The sequence below is a fragment of the Protopterus annectens genome, chromosome 7.part1, assembly GCF_019279795.1.
Source record: "Protopterus annectens isolate FY-2018-M chromosome 7.part1, PAN1.0, whole genome shotgun sequence".
In the NCBI taxonomy this organism is placed as follows: Eukaryota; Metazoa; Chordata; order Ceratodontiformes; family Protopteridae; genus Protopterus; species Protopterus annectens.
Genome location: NC_056740.1, coordinates 529,325,871 through 529,340,078, shown reverse-complemented (window position 1 = coordinate 529,340,078; position 14,208 = coordinate 529,325,871). Strand labels below are relative to the sequence as shown.

Below are 14,208 nucleotides of genomic sequence, written 5' to 3'. Positions count from 1 at the left end.
CCACATGGGCAACCTCAACCTGGTCTGTGGCATCAACAGGACTTTTTGGAGGGACAGATTGGTGTCCTAAAGACTCCTCCCATCTGTGAAATAGACTCCCTCTCCACGTCAAGCAGTGTACCTCTTTACTCCTTTTTAAGCGCAACCTGGATAACTGGATGAGAAACAGGAAATATATCCCTGGGATTCCACACGTATCCCTGCTGCTCAGGGGCATCAGGTGCTGACTTGTCTAAACACAGACTAAACTCTGGGCTAGGCTTATAAAGGCCTCAGGGCCAATAGCCTAGTAACTTCCTATGATCCTATGAATATGTACATCTCACCTCAAGCATATTCTCAGTAATTCAGTCAGCAACTCTACTAATAAAAGGTGTAGTTCAAGTTTAAAAATAAAAGTATTTATTACCTTTTTAACTGTCTTCGTCTGGATAGTGGCAATTGTTGAACTTCCAGGATCATATAATGAAATCCTTACGTAAGGATCACTGTTGGAATACAAACACATTTTATTTACTTTTTCTGTCCCCCTCAAAAAGCACATTTTAGATGGCAGCTATGGAAAAAGTGAAATTTGTGAATAAAAAAAAAAATATATATATATATATATACATATACATACACACAGTTTTTTTTACATCCAACAATTTTTCGCTCTTTAATATAGCTACTTCATTTTAACATGATGTAGGTAATGACTCTCATTGCTAAAATGTATTTTGTCTGTTTAACTGCTGAGTTGTATCCTGTCTGTTTTACATTTTTGTCTTATTAGCTGGATTCTGCTGTTACAATGTGTTATTATCCGTTTTTACTAGTATATATTAAATTCTAGTACTTCTAATATATGTGGAGTTTTTCTCCCCGGGCCTCCGCTGTAAATGGACCCAGTCCAGTTGGACTATCCTGGTAAACAAATGTAAAATCATCATCTTTCAGCTGTTCCCATTAGGGGTCACCACAGCGGATCATCTGTTTCCATTTCTTCCTGTCCTCTGCATCTTGCTCTGTCACACCAACCACCTGCATGCCCTCTCTCACCACATCCATAAACCTTATCTTAGGCTTTCCTCTTTTCCTGTTACCTGGTAGCTTCATCCTTAGCATCTTTTTCCCATTATAGTCAGCATTCCTCCTCAGCACATGTCCAAACCAACGTAATTTTGCCTCTCTGGCTTTGTCTCCAAACCTTCCAACCTGGGCTGACCCTCTAATATACTTATTCCTAATCCTGTCCACCCTCGTCACACCCAGTGCAAATCTTAACATCTTTAACTCTGTCACATTCAGCTCTAACTCCTGCCTTTTTGTCAATGCTATTGTCTCCAAGCCATATAACATAGCTGGTCTCACTACCCTCTTGTAGACCTTCCCTTTCACTATTACTGGTACTCGTCTGTCACAAATCTCTCCTGACACTCTTCTCCACCCACTCCATCCTGCCTGTACTCTCTTAGTCACCTCTCTTCCACACTCACCATTACTCTGAACTATTGATCCCAAGTATTTAAACTCATCCACCTTCGCCACCTCTATTCCTTGCATCCTCACCATTCCTTCATCCTTCCTCTCATTCACACACATATATTCTGTCTTAGTCCTGCTGACCTTCATTCCTCTTCTCTCTAGAGCATATCTCCATCTCTCCAGGGTCTCCTCCACCTGTTCCCTACTCTCACTACAGATCACAATGTCATCTGCAAACATCACAGTCCAGGGGGACTCTGTCTGATCTCGTCTGTCAACCTGTCCATAACCATTGCAAATAAGAAAGGGCTCAGAGCTGATCCTTGATGTAATCCCACCTCCACCTTAAACGCATCAGTCACTCCCACCGCAGACCTCACCGCTGTCACACTACCCTTGTACATATCCTGTACCACTCTTACATACTTCATAGGTAGGTACTAGGCTATCGGCCCAAGGGCCTAGGTAAGCCTAGCCAACAAGGTTTCCTGGCTTACACCACCCAAGAAGTTATTTTCCTGTGCTACTGTCGAGCAGAGACACAGAAGTGATCCCCGGGGTGTATTTCCTATTTCCCAACCACTCATCAAGATTAAGAGTGCTAATGAAGAACTTTGCTTGACATAGATGGGTAGCCTGTTCCAGAGTATGGGAAGTCTCTGGGACTTCTCATACTTCTCTGACACTCCCGACTTCCTCATACAATACCACAACTCCTCTCTAGGCAAGTCTACAAAAACACAATGCAACTCCATCTGACCTTCTCTGTACTTCTCCATCAACACCCTCAGAGCAAACATCGCATCTGTAGTGTTCTTTCCTGGCATGAAACCATACTACTGATCACTAATCATATCGTCCCTTCTTAACCTAGCTAGCTTCCACTAGTCTTTTCCATAACTTCATGCTGTGAATGATCAATTTAATCCCACTGTAGTTACTACAGCTCTGGACACCACCCTTATTCTTAAAAATCAGTACCAAAACACTTTCTCCATTCCTCAGCCATCCTCTCACTTTCCAAAATTGCATTAAACAATCTGGTTAAAAACTCCACTGCCATTTCACCTAAACACCTCCATGCTTCCACAAAAGCCTTTCCATTCTTCATCCTCTTCATAGCTATCCTTACTTCCTCCTTGCTAATCCATTGCACTTCATGATTCACTATCCCCACATCATCCAACCTTCTCTCCCTCTCATTCTCTTCATTCATCAACCCCTCAAAGTACTCTTTCCATCTGCTCAACACACTCTCCTCATGTTTCCCTCATTATCCTTTATCACCTTTACCTGCTACACATCTTTCCTAGCTCGGTCCCTCTGTCTAGCCAATCGGTACAGGTCCTTTTCTTCCTCCTTAGTGTCCAACCTATCATACAACTCTTCATATGCCTTAACCTTAGCCATCGCCACTTCTCTCTTTGCCATGCACATCATCTCCTTATACTCCTTTCTTCATCTCTCTGACAATCCCACTTCTTCTTTGCCAACCTCTTTCTCTGTATATTCTCCTGTACTTCCTCATTCCACCACCATGTCTCCTTGTCATCCTTCCTCTGTCCAGATGTTATACCAAGCACCTTTCTAGCAGTCTCCCTTACTAGCTCTGCTGTAGTTACCCAGCTATTTGGTAACTCTTCACTGCCCCCCAGTGCCTGTCTTAACTCTTCTCTGAACTCCACCTCACAATTACCCTTTTTCAATTTCCACCATTTGATCCTTGGTGCTGCCCTCACACTCCTCCTCCTCTTCTTGATTACCGTCATCTTACAAATCACCATCCTATGCTGTCTAACTACACTTTCCCTGGTCACCACTTTACAGTCTCCAATCTCCTTCAAACTGGCCCTCCTACATAAAATATAATCCACCTGTGTGCATCTTCCTCCACTCTTGTATGTCACCCTATAAATAAATATAATATATATATATATATATATATATATAAACATATATGTGTGTGTGTGTATGTATATATGTGTGTGTGTGTGTGTGTGTGTGTATATATATATATATATATGTATATATATATATATATATATATATATATATATATATATATATATATATATATATATATACATATACATACACATACATGTATGCATATACATCTACTCACAATGCTTAGGTCCTACCAGTCTGTTCATAAAGCATGTTACTTCAATTAACTACACTTTCCTTGTGGACAAAATAGCTATTAATTTAGAATGCTTTTGGATGCATTATGGGAATCGAATTTTCTACATAATTAAAATTAAAAAAAAAAACAATATACAAATACCATATTTTAAACACTTAAAAAAGAAATGCCTATGCAACAAAAAGGTCAGAATTAAGAATACAGTAAGCAAACTCATGCCAACAATGAAAAGTAACACAGACACTCTGGACGGAAGCACACAGCACGTAAACACCAAGATGTAGTACGATTATTACACAGACCTCATGACTGTCAGAATGGTTGCAACTGATTTTGCAAGGCCAGATGGCTGAGTTTAGAATGAGCTGTTGTATGCAAGATGGGTGAAATATAGTACCAAGTACCAAACAAGAGTATCAAAGCCAGCAAGTCAAATAAAGTCCTGTAGGAGGAATAAAGATCCTCATGCTCCCTGATTATCTTGCTTAATACAATTAACTCCAAGGTCATGTTACCTTAGAGAAAAAGAAACTACAAAAGAACTTTTACTGGCTGTTTTGTACTTTGACCATATTTCATTTTCAGCCATGCTGCATACAAACTCATATCCTGCTTTCTGACTGCCTAGTTAACAAAACATGGCAGTTTTATATAAGTGATGCCAGCACTACTTACACTAGATTCTGCTGCCACTGCAACTGCGTAATGTTTCTTTTCTCCGAAGTGCAGTTGACCTTGGAGTCCACTGCATTTAAAGAAATTTACTGGCTGTTTATAGTTGTGGATTCTGCAGGTTTGTTATTTTGTGCAGCTGCACTTTTTACTATTTTATTATTCACTGTTCTACTATTTTTTTTTTTTTTTACTGCTGATGTTAATTCAACCCTGGAATACAGCTTTTGAGTATCTTGAGATATTTGTTTATTTACCTGTATGCTTTGAACAAGGTAGAAGTGTTTCTGTTTTGTTGGCTACTGAGAATATATTATGATTAATATATTATGATTACTTGCATGGCATTACTGTACCGTGGTGGTGGCGCTGCGGTAGCATTGTTGCCTCATAGTAAGATGCCGTCCGGTTCGATTCTGTTAGAGCGTCTTCTGCATGGAGACATGCGTGAATGGACGTACCTTCGTTGAAGGTTGTGCATCAGGGCTGGCAACTCGGTACGTAAAAATCAACTGCCAATCATTATCGGACCGGAGTTCCGCTGTGGTGAGCCCTAACTGGGAAAAGCCGAAAGTCACAACAACTTGCATGGCATTACTATGAACTACGACTATGTGAAATTCAACAATCTATCCCCAACAAATTTGAAAACTCACCACTGCAACCCACAGCATCTAGTGTGGTGAACTTGATTTTAGTGGAAAATTTTCCCTCACCATGACCTACTTTATTATTTTAATTCTGATATTGCTACTGCATAAGGTGTAACATGCGGGCTCTGAGTAAATGAGATTTCATGTTTTGAAAAGGTGGCTAAAACTCTTTTGGTCACTCTGAAATTGTCTGTGTTAAATAATGTGAATTATACATTCAATTATGAGTATGAATTTTGTAAACTAAGTCATGTTCAATTTCAGCAGTGTTATTAACCACTAAGAATTTTTTTTACTTTGAAAATGAGTAAAGAAGGATGTAAATGTGATTATGGAAATATATGAAGAATATGGTGAACCATGTAGGTGTGGCCTTGCCTGAGTGACAAAAGACTAAGAAGAAAAATGTAAAGAGGACGAGAACAAAGAATATTAGAATACCATTGGATGGAGACATGCATGAACTATGACAATTTTCCAGTATGTTATTAAGGAATGCCAGACAATGGCAGGATTGCAAAAATATAATAGCTGTGAGTTTCCGACAGAGGAATGCAATGACATTTTACCGCTGCAACAGAAGTGCTTATAAATACAAATAATGTTGAAACAGATTTTGTGTGTGTGTGTGTGTGTGTGTATATATATATATATATATATATATATATATATATATATATATATATTCGAAAAAACAGCCACAAAGGTACCAAAATAAACCAGTAAATCAATCCAAGGTACCACAAGACCAACAATAAGCCGGAGTTCTTGTACAATCCACTTTAATATAGGCACAAACACATGAACGCACACATTAAAAACCAGCATTTTCGTTTAAATCACTTCATCAGATGTGGGTCAGAGAACACAATAATGACTTTTATAATCCTCTAAGAAGTAAATTAACCAATAAAAAACATCCAATTAAAATCATGAATGCTCATGAATATTCATGTTAAAACCATATATGCCATAAAAGCAATGCAAACCATTAAAACCATTGTGTAAACTGTTCATAAATGTATAGGAAGTCAATAGAATACATTTTACAAGCTTGGTGAAATAAATAAATGAATTTATAAATAAAACCTTTACAATGCATGAATATTTTAAATAAAATCATTTCCTTTAAAATGAATGTAAAATGATTTGTTAGCACACTCTAGTTGTCAAAGTCAAAATTACATCTCAATGTGAAAGAAAAAGGAAAAAAAGGAGAAAGTACAAATAACAACTGATATCTTATTTTATTTTTATAACTTAGCTGCCCTTAGTTTCAACAGGGGTACGAGGGAGATGTTCTCATTTAAACCTGGAGGAGATGTAGCTTGAAGTGTTATTTGCCACCATAGCTCTTTATATTCTATTTTCTCTTTTGAAATTTATTCCCCAGAGAAAAGGTGATTTAACCAAAACATTAACTGATGTGAAACTATTCACCAGAAAACTTAATTTAGGTTTAATGTTTGGCCAAATGAATAACATTAACAGTTCCATCAGGAGAAAAAGCACTATTAACCCACCTTTACATCCCCAGATCCATAATTTTGAACGGATTTTAGAATCTGAAATTAAAAAAGTCATGCCAAAAGTTAAATATAAAAATAACATAAGCACAAATGAAAAAGTTATTTTGGATGAGCTTAGATTGAATAAACACATAAGGGTGGTGAAACTAGACAAAGGTGGGGAAACGGTACTAATGGATAGTGTAATATATGAAGGAAAGATGAATGAAATACTTACGGACACAGATAAATATGAAAGTGTATCAAGAAATCAAGTAAATATTTCTTATAATAGAATAGATGGGGTTCTTTCTGACCTATTAATGGAAGGGTTAATGGACATCAGTACTTACAACTATCTAAAGGTCGAGAAACCTAAGATCCCTACAATCTTGGAATAACCAAAACTCATAAAAATGAAAGGGACCCCCCCCACACACACACACACACTGAGACAGGTAGTCTCAGCTGAGGGGTCCAAAACTCTACCTTTAGCTAAACTGGTAGACTCTTAAGTTAAAAAATATTTGGTTGAAAAAGAAAAATATCCTAAAAGATTCTTGGGATCTCCTCAGGGGTGTACATAATGGTTTGTTCAACAAAGATCTAACATTTATTACAATTTACATCATTGACCTCTTTACATACATTCCCCATTCTGAAGGAATGCAGATGTTAGAAGAAATTGTATTTGAGGAGACAGAAATGTCCCAGGCTGACAGGTTGGTGTGCCTTAACCTGATGGAATTCATTTTAAAATACAATTTCATTTATTTTGAAGGAGAATTGTACCAACAGGTTAGGGGGGTGGCGATGGGCGCTGCATGCTCACCCACCTATGCTAATTTAATTTTAGCCAAATGGGAAGAAAAATATGTACTGGACTCTATGTATAAGAACTGTTGGAGCCTCTACAAGAGGTTCCTGGATGACATCTGCATTTTGTGGGTGGACAATAAGAATAGAATTCAGGAATTTGTTGATTTTATACATACCACCACTCCATTTCTCAAATTTACCTTCAATGTTTCTGACAAAAAACTACAATACCTAGATATAGAAATATATAAAGAAAATAATAGGTTCAATTCAAAGGTGCATAGAAAAAACACATTTACTAACTCATATTTGCACTACAACAGTGCTCACCCATATCATTACAAGAGAAATATTGTAAAAGAGCAGTATGTAAGGGCAAGTCATATGACTTCTGATACAAATGATTTTTTGAATGAGTGTAATTTTCTCAAGGGATTGTTTTTAGCAAGGGGTTATCCAAAAGAGTTTCTTGAAGAAATTATAAAACAAGTACAGGAAAGTAGAAATGATAAATATAAACCCATTCTTGATCAGCCTTTAATTGAGAACCATTGTATTGACTCCTCACAGCAGAATCAATTTAGTAAAACAATGGTGCTAGAATATAATGCTAGCAGTGGAGTAGTCAAAAGAATTATCAGTGATGAGTGGAACAAATTTAAAAACCTCACTGGTTTGGAACAAATAACCAACACAGAACTGAAATTTGTGTACAAAAACTCACAACGTGTGAAAAATGCCTTAGAAAATGACAAAAAGGAGGCAAATGGTAGAAAGAAAGTTTGTACCTATAAATGTGGGCGGTGTTCACAATGTAGGTTTATAATGAACAAGGAAGAAGTTATTTTAAATAGTAGAAATATCGTTCTATGCAGCAAAGGATATTTTAATTGAGATTCTAATGGCCTTATTTATTTAGCTCGGTGTGAGGTATGTCATTCTTTTTACGTGGGCAAAACTGAACATAAGCTAAAAAGGAGGATAAACGAACACCTGTATGATATGCAGAACAGGAAGGAAACAAATGCCCTTTTTAAACATTCTTTAATGTGTGTCAATGCTAATTATTCCTTTTTTGTTTTGGAAGGGGTTAAAAAAGATGTTAGAGGGGGACAACGGGAAGAGAAAATAGAATATAAAGAGCTATGGTGGCAAATAACACTTCAAGCTACAGCTCCTCCAGGTTTAAATGAGAACATCTCCCTCGTACCCCTGTTGAAACTAAGGGCAGCTAAGTTATAAAAACAAAATAAGATATCAGTTATTTGTACTTCCTGCTTTTTTTCCTTTTTATTTCACATTGAGATGTAATTTTGACTGACCACTAGTGTGGGCTAACAAATCATTTTACATTCATTTTAACAAATTCATGCATTGTAAAGGTTTTATAAATTCATTTATTTATTTCACCAAGTTTGTAAAATGTATTCTATTGACTTCCTATACATTTATGAACAGTTTACACAATGGTTTTAATGGTCTGCAATGTTTTTATGGCATATATGGTTTTAACATGAATATTCATGAGCATTTGTGATGTTTTTTATTGGTTAATTTACTTCTTAGAGGATTATAAAAGCCATTATTTTGTTCTCTGACCCACATCTGATGAAGTGATTTAAACGAAAATTCTGGTTTTTAATGTGTGCGTTCATATGTTTGTGCCTATATTAAAGTGGATTTTACAAGAACTCCGGCTTATTCTTGGCCTTGTGGTACCTTGGATTGATTTACTGATATATATATCTATATATATATCTATATATATATCTATATCTATATATATATATATATATATATATATATATATATATATGGGTTCACTTCAGTTCACTGAACTTTCAATTCACTGACTTTCATTTCATTGACACCATTTCACTGAAATTCATTTCACTGAAACTTCATTTCACTGAAAGTTCATTTCACTGACAACTATTATTAGCAATAAAATAGAATATTCCCCCTTCCCCACTGTAATGCGACCCTGGAGTTAGAATATATAGTTAGGGGGGTGTGGGCAGAGCCCCACATCCCCACTTTTCTGTTACTAAGCAATATTATATCAAAACGTAAGAATATCATATGAAATGAAGTCGGGGGCTGTGCCCCCCACACCCCGATAATGGGGGCTCTGGCCCCCACACCCCCCTAACTATATATTCTAACTCCAGGGTGGCACTTTATCGGCCAATCTATAATCAAATGGGATAGGTTATTTTGAGCACAAAAAGGGAAATTGGCTAAGCTTAAAATGCTTTGCAACGGCAAATAGACTACTACTTACCTATAAACCCATACAGAGCGAGTGATTTAGACTTTGGAAGATAAAGATTGCAGAAGGAATCTAAGACTATAAAGAGTACTACAGTGTTAGGTACAGACTGTGTGTGGAAGTCTTTAAAGCTAAGCTGACTTTCTGAATTGGACATCCTACGAAATGTTTGGGAAAAGAGAAATCTTACCAAATGACAATGACTGTAGCTCAGTGGATTTTTCGGAAACCTAGAGAGGTTTTGGTCCAGTCTGTTACATGGCATGAAAAGGCATACCAATTATAGGTACACATCTGAAGGGCATCCACTTTTCGTTGAGCATATTTTTTCATAAACCACTTTTTTGTAGAAGTTGCAGTTTACAAACATTATTAAAATGATGTAGATGTAATGTTGTTGTTGTTTGTCTTTCGGCTTTTCCCGGTAAGGGGTCGCCACAGCGGAACTCCAGTCCGCTAATGATTGGCAGTAGATTTTTATGAAACGCCGAGGTGCCAGCTTGATGCCCAACCTTCAACGAAGGCACGCCCATTTACGCATGCATGTCTTTTGAACGCTACCCAATCGTGGGGAGGACATGCAGACTCCACACAGAAGGCACTCCCAAGCCAAGCCGAGAATCGAACGGGAAAACCTCTTGCTGTGAGGTAACAATGCTACCGCTGTACCACCTCGGCAGTTACATATTAAGTAAAAAAATAATTTCCAGTAGTGTCTGAGGTGTTTCTGTCAACAGGTATGCAAATTCGCTGACATCAGTTGAAAAGACAAGAGGTATATTCATGCGCTGGAATGTCAAACTGAGAATAAAATGCAAGGATGTCTATGAAGTCTTAAATGTGACTGAATTCCGCTGAAATGGAAGATGAGTATGTAAGAAGGGATCAAGGCTTATTGGGAACAAGTGTGGGAAGAACAGACATTTTTCTGTAATAGATCTTCTGAACTACACAAGTAACTGCATGATTATATGAAAGGTCATGTAGATTATTTGCATTTTTGACTGGTTGTTACCAGATTTTTCCCAAAACAGCTATGGAAAGTAAAGGGGATGAACACCATACCTCTCAACTAAACCGAATTCCTCAGTAAATACCAGTTTTGAGGGCAAAATATTGGCCTGCCATGACTTCCAGACTGGCCCCTTTCATTAATTAATTTTCCAGATTTTTTAAGGGTTTTTTGAGACGACATCATCACGTGCAGGGCGTGCACAATGATGTCAGCTTCATGAGGCATACAACCATTCAGAATTCAACTGTCATTTGTTACTACTTAATTTAAACTTATTTAAGTGCAGCAGTCAAGAGCTGCAGTCTCAGACTGGTCACAGGGTTTTTCCTCTTCTTATTCAGGCAGTGTGCAACTCATCTTTCTTCCCCCGGCTCCTCCAGGTAAGGTAAAAAAAAAAAAAGACTGTACTACTATAGTCTATTTACTGGTTTTCTTATATCGAAGAGAAACAAGAGACAACTGCATTGCACTAGTAGCTAGTGGTTTATTATTTGAATATTGAAAGTGCATCTCGTTTACTGGTTTTCTTTGGCCTTGAGAGAAACTTGCATTGCTATTTTCTCCAGGTAAGGTAAAAAAAAAGTCTGTACTACTAGTCCATTTACTGGTTTTCTTATTTCCTTATGTCCGAGAGAAACGAGAGACAATTGCATTGCACTAGTAGCTAGTGGTTTTCCGTTTACTGGTTTTCTTTGGGCTTGAGAGAAACTTGCATTGCTATGGCACGCTGCATTTATTTATTTATTTATTTTATGTCTGCGAGAAAAAACTTCCTTGAAATGAATGAGCTGGGGGGGGTGTTCACTGCATTATGACCATAAGACAAATTTGCTTGAATTGAATGTTTTGCATTCCTATTTTCCGGTTTTCTTTGGGCTCAAGAGAAATTTGCATTGCTATGGCACAGTGTATGGAATTTTGTTTATGTCCAAGAGAGAGAGAAACTTGCTTGAAATGAATGCTTTGCATTGCTATTTTTAACTGAATGTTTTGTCTGAGACAAACATGCTTGAAACTCTGTGTTTTGTCTGAGAGAAACTTGCTTGAAACTCTGTGTGTGTTTTGTTCAAGAGAAACTTGCTTGAAACTCTGTGTGTGCGTGTTATGTCTGAGAGAAACTTGCTTGAAACTGTGTGCGTGTTTTGTCCAAGAGAAACTTGCTTGAAACTCTGCGTGTGTGTGTGTGTGTGTGTGTGTGTGTGTGTCTTGTCCGAAAGAAACTTGCTTGAAATTGTGTGTGTGTGTCTGTGTGTGTGTGTGTGTGTGTGTGTGTGTGTTTGAAACTCTCTGTGTGTGTTTTGTCCAAGACAAACTCTGTGTGTGTGTGTGTGTGTGTGTGTGTTTTGTCCGAGAGAAACTTGCTTGAAACTGTGTGTGTGTGTGTGTGTGTGTGTGTGTGTGTGTGTGTGTGTGTGTGTGTGTGTGTGTGTGTGTGTGTGTGTTTTGTCCGAGAGAAACTTGCTTGAAACTCTGTGTGTGTGTGTGTGTGTGTGTGTGTGTGTGTGTGTGTGTGTGTGTGTGTGTGTGTGTAATGCCCCACTTAAGTGTGACTGGTGGTTAGGGTTACTCAGACTTGAACCATGTAGCTTGAGTACAAGCAAGAGCCTAAATTCTCTATCCATACCAACACTTGTGATTCTCAACTGTCCAAACTTTTACAGAATGTCTGGAATGTTTGGCTCATACCTTTTATCTGTTCCTCTTAAAATTTGTGGTTTCCTGGCAAATCAGTGAGTACTGAATTCACTAAATAATGACAGCCATTTAACTTTCAGGAAATGCATGGTAACACAAAACATTTTATTCTAGCAACTTTTCTAAGATTATACAAGCAATGTTTAAAATGTGTCCCTGGTTTGGGCCTTTGCTCCCCCCCAATTAATTCTGGCTTTTTCCAGATTTCTTGTGCTACTTAGTTCCTCAAGGGGAGAGAAGTTTATAACTGATTGCTGGCGTCCGTGTAGATAGCTGTGGAACCAGTTGTAGGCTGACTGTGAGAAGGAGAGGATGGGGAGAGTAGTAGCTCATGAGATATCATATCAAGGCCTTTGAGAGATCTAGAAATATGACAATAGAGAAGAGGCCATTGTTTTTGTGATAAAGTATAGTGTTGGTGAAGGAGGGCAGAGCGGAGGTAGTGCTGTGATATGGCCTGAAACCATGTTGGGTTTTGGAGAGGAGATTATTAGCTAGGAGGTAGTTGGAGACCTGGGTGTTGATACATTTTTCAAGTATCTTGGAGAGGGGAGAGGATAGCAATGGGGCGGTAATTGCAGAGTTCAGTGGAGGAGGTGCCTTTGTGGAGGGGAATGATGTTGGATATTTTCCATATCAAGGGAACATAGCCTTCTGTTATGGAACAGTTGATTAGAAATGAAATTGGGTAGGCTAGTGTATCAGCTGCAATTTTCACGTATTCAGAGGGGAGGTTGTCAGCTGCGAGTTTGGTGGGTTTAAGTTTTGACAATAGTCTTTTTATGTTGGAGGTAGGAACTGAGGTGAAGAAGAAAAGAGGAGTGAGGGGTTTAGGGTTAGGAGTTGGGGGGCTGTTGTGGGGAAGTGTTGTTTGTTTAGAGATGTTATAGTTTCAGTGAAGTGTTTGTTGAAGGATTCAGCAATATTGCTGGAGAAGGGGGGAATGGATGGCAGGGGGTTATCAACCTTCCCTGGGTGGAGGACAGTGTTAATAGTGGACCAGAATTGCTTAGGGTTGTGGTTAGTAGAGTTTAGGGTGGATTTATAGTAGAGGGATTTGTCTAATTTTATATGCTTTTTGGCTTTATTGCACAGTTCAAGGAATGATTGCCTATCCGAGTTATTTTTTGTTAGTTGCCAGTGCTCCCAGGCCTTATCTCTGGATTTCAATAGAGTTCTGGTGGTCTTTTGTAACCATGGGGCACGCCTGGATCTGACTTTGGCATTTCTTACAGGAGCATGGTTGTTTAAGATGGAGAGAAAGGTACTGTTGAAGAAGTGGACAGCCTCATCTAGGTTGAGGTATTTTAGTGGTGACCAGTCAATTTTTTGAGGGAGGAGATGAAGGAGTTGGGTTGAAGTTGGACTTGTTCCGTATATGCCTGTGGATAATGGGCTTCAGACTGTGTGTGGTGCCAAATTAGGAAAGTGGGGGAGTGGTCACCAAGAATGTCAGGTAAGCAGCCTGTTAGGTAAGAGTGAGGGGCTTTGTTGACTAGGATCCCGTCAAGTAAGGTATGATTGTTAGGGTTTTTGTTGATTCAGGTAGGGGATTGAATGAGTTGAGTGAACCCATAGAAATTAAGGTGAATGGTTGGGAGACTGTTACTACAGGATAGCCAGTTGATGTTAAAGTCACAGAGAATGATGGTTTCCTGGGGTAGAGATACAGTAGCCCAGCTCAGGAAATTTTCTAGGGGTGTAATATTTTGCCCTGGTGGGAAATAGCATCCTATGATATTGATTGTTTTGTTTGGGTTTAGTTTGAGATTGTCATAAAGGCTTTCTTCATTGTTGTGGTGAGGGGTAGATGAGTTCAGGACTTGAATATTGAGGTGGTGTTCAAATATCAATGCTACACCACCTCCTTTTTTGGACAATCTGTCTATGCGAAGGATGTTGTATTCAGGTGGAAGTATTTCCTCACTTTTGATGTGAGGTTTAAGCCAAGTTTCAGTTAG

General features: G+C 38.3%; 1 long non-coding RNA gene across 1 annotated transcript in view; it reads right to left on the bottom strand.

Annotated features, from left to right (window-relative positions):
- Positions 1 to 409: 409 nt before the first annotated feature.
- LOC122807853 overlaps positions 410 to 14,208 on the bottom strand; it is a 541,908-nt gene continuing 528,109 nt past the window's right edge. Inside the window, exon 3 of the long non-coding RNA XR_006365727.1 lies at positions 410 to 488. This is a non-coding gene — a long non-coding RNA (uncharacterized LOC122807853). The remainder of the gene's footprint in view (positions 489 to 14,208) is intronic.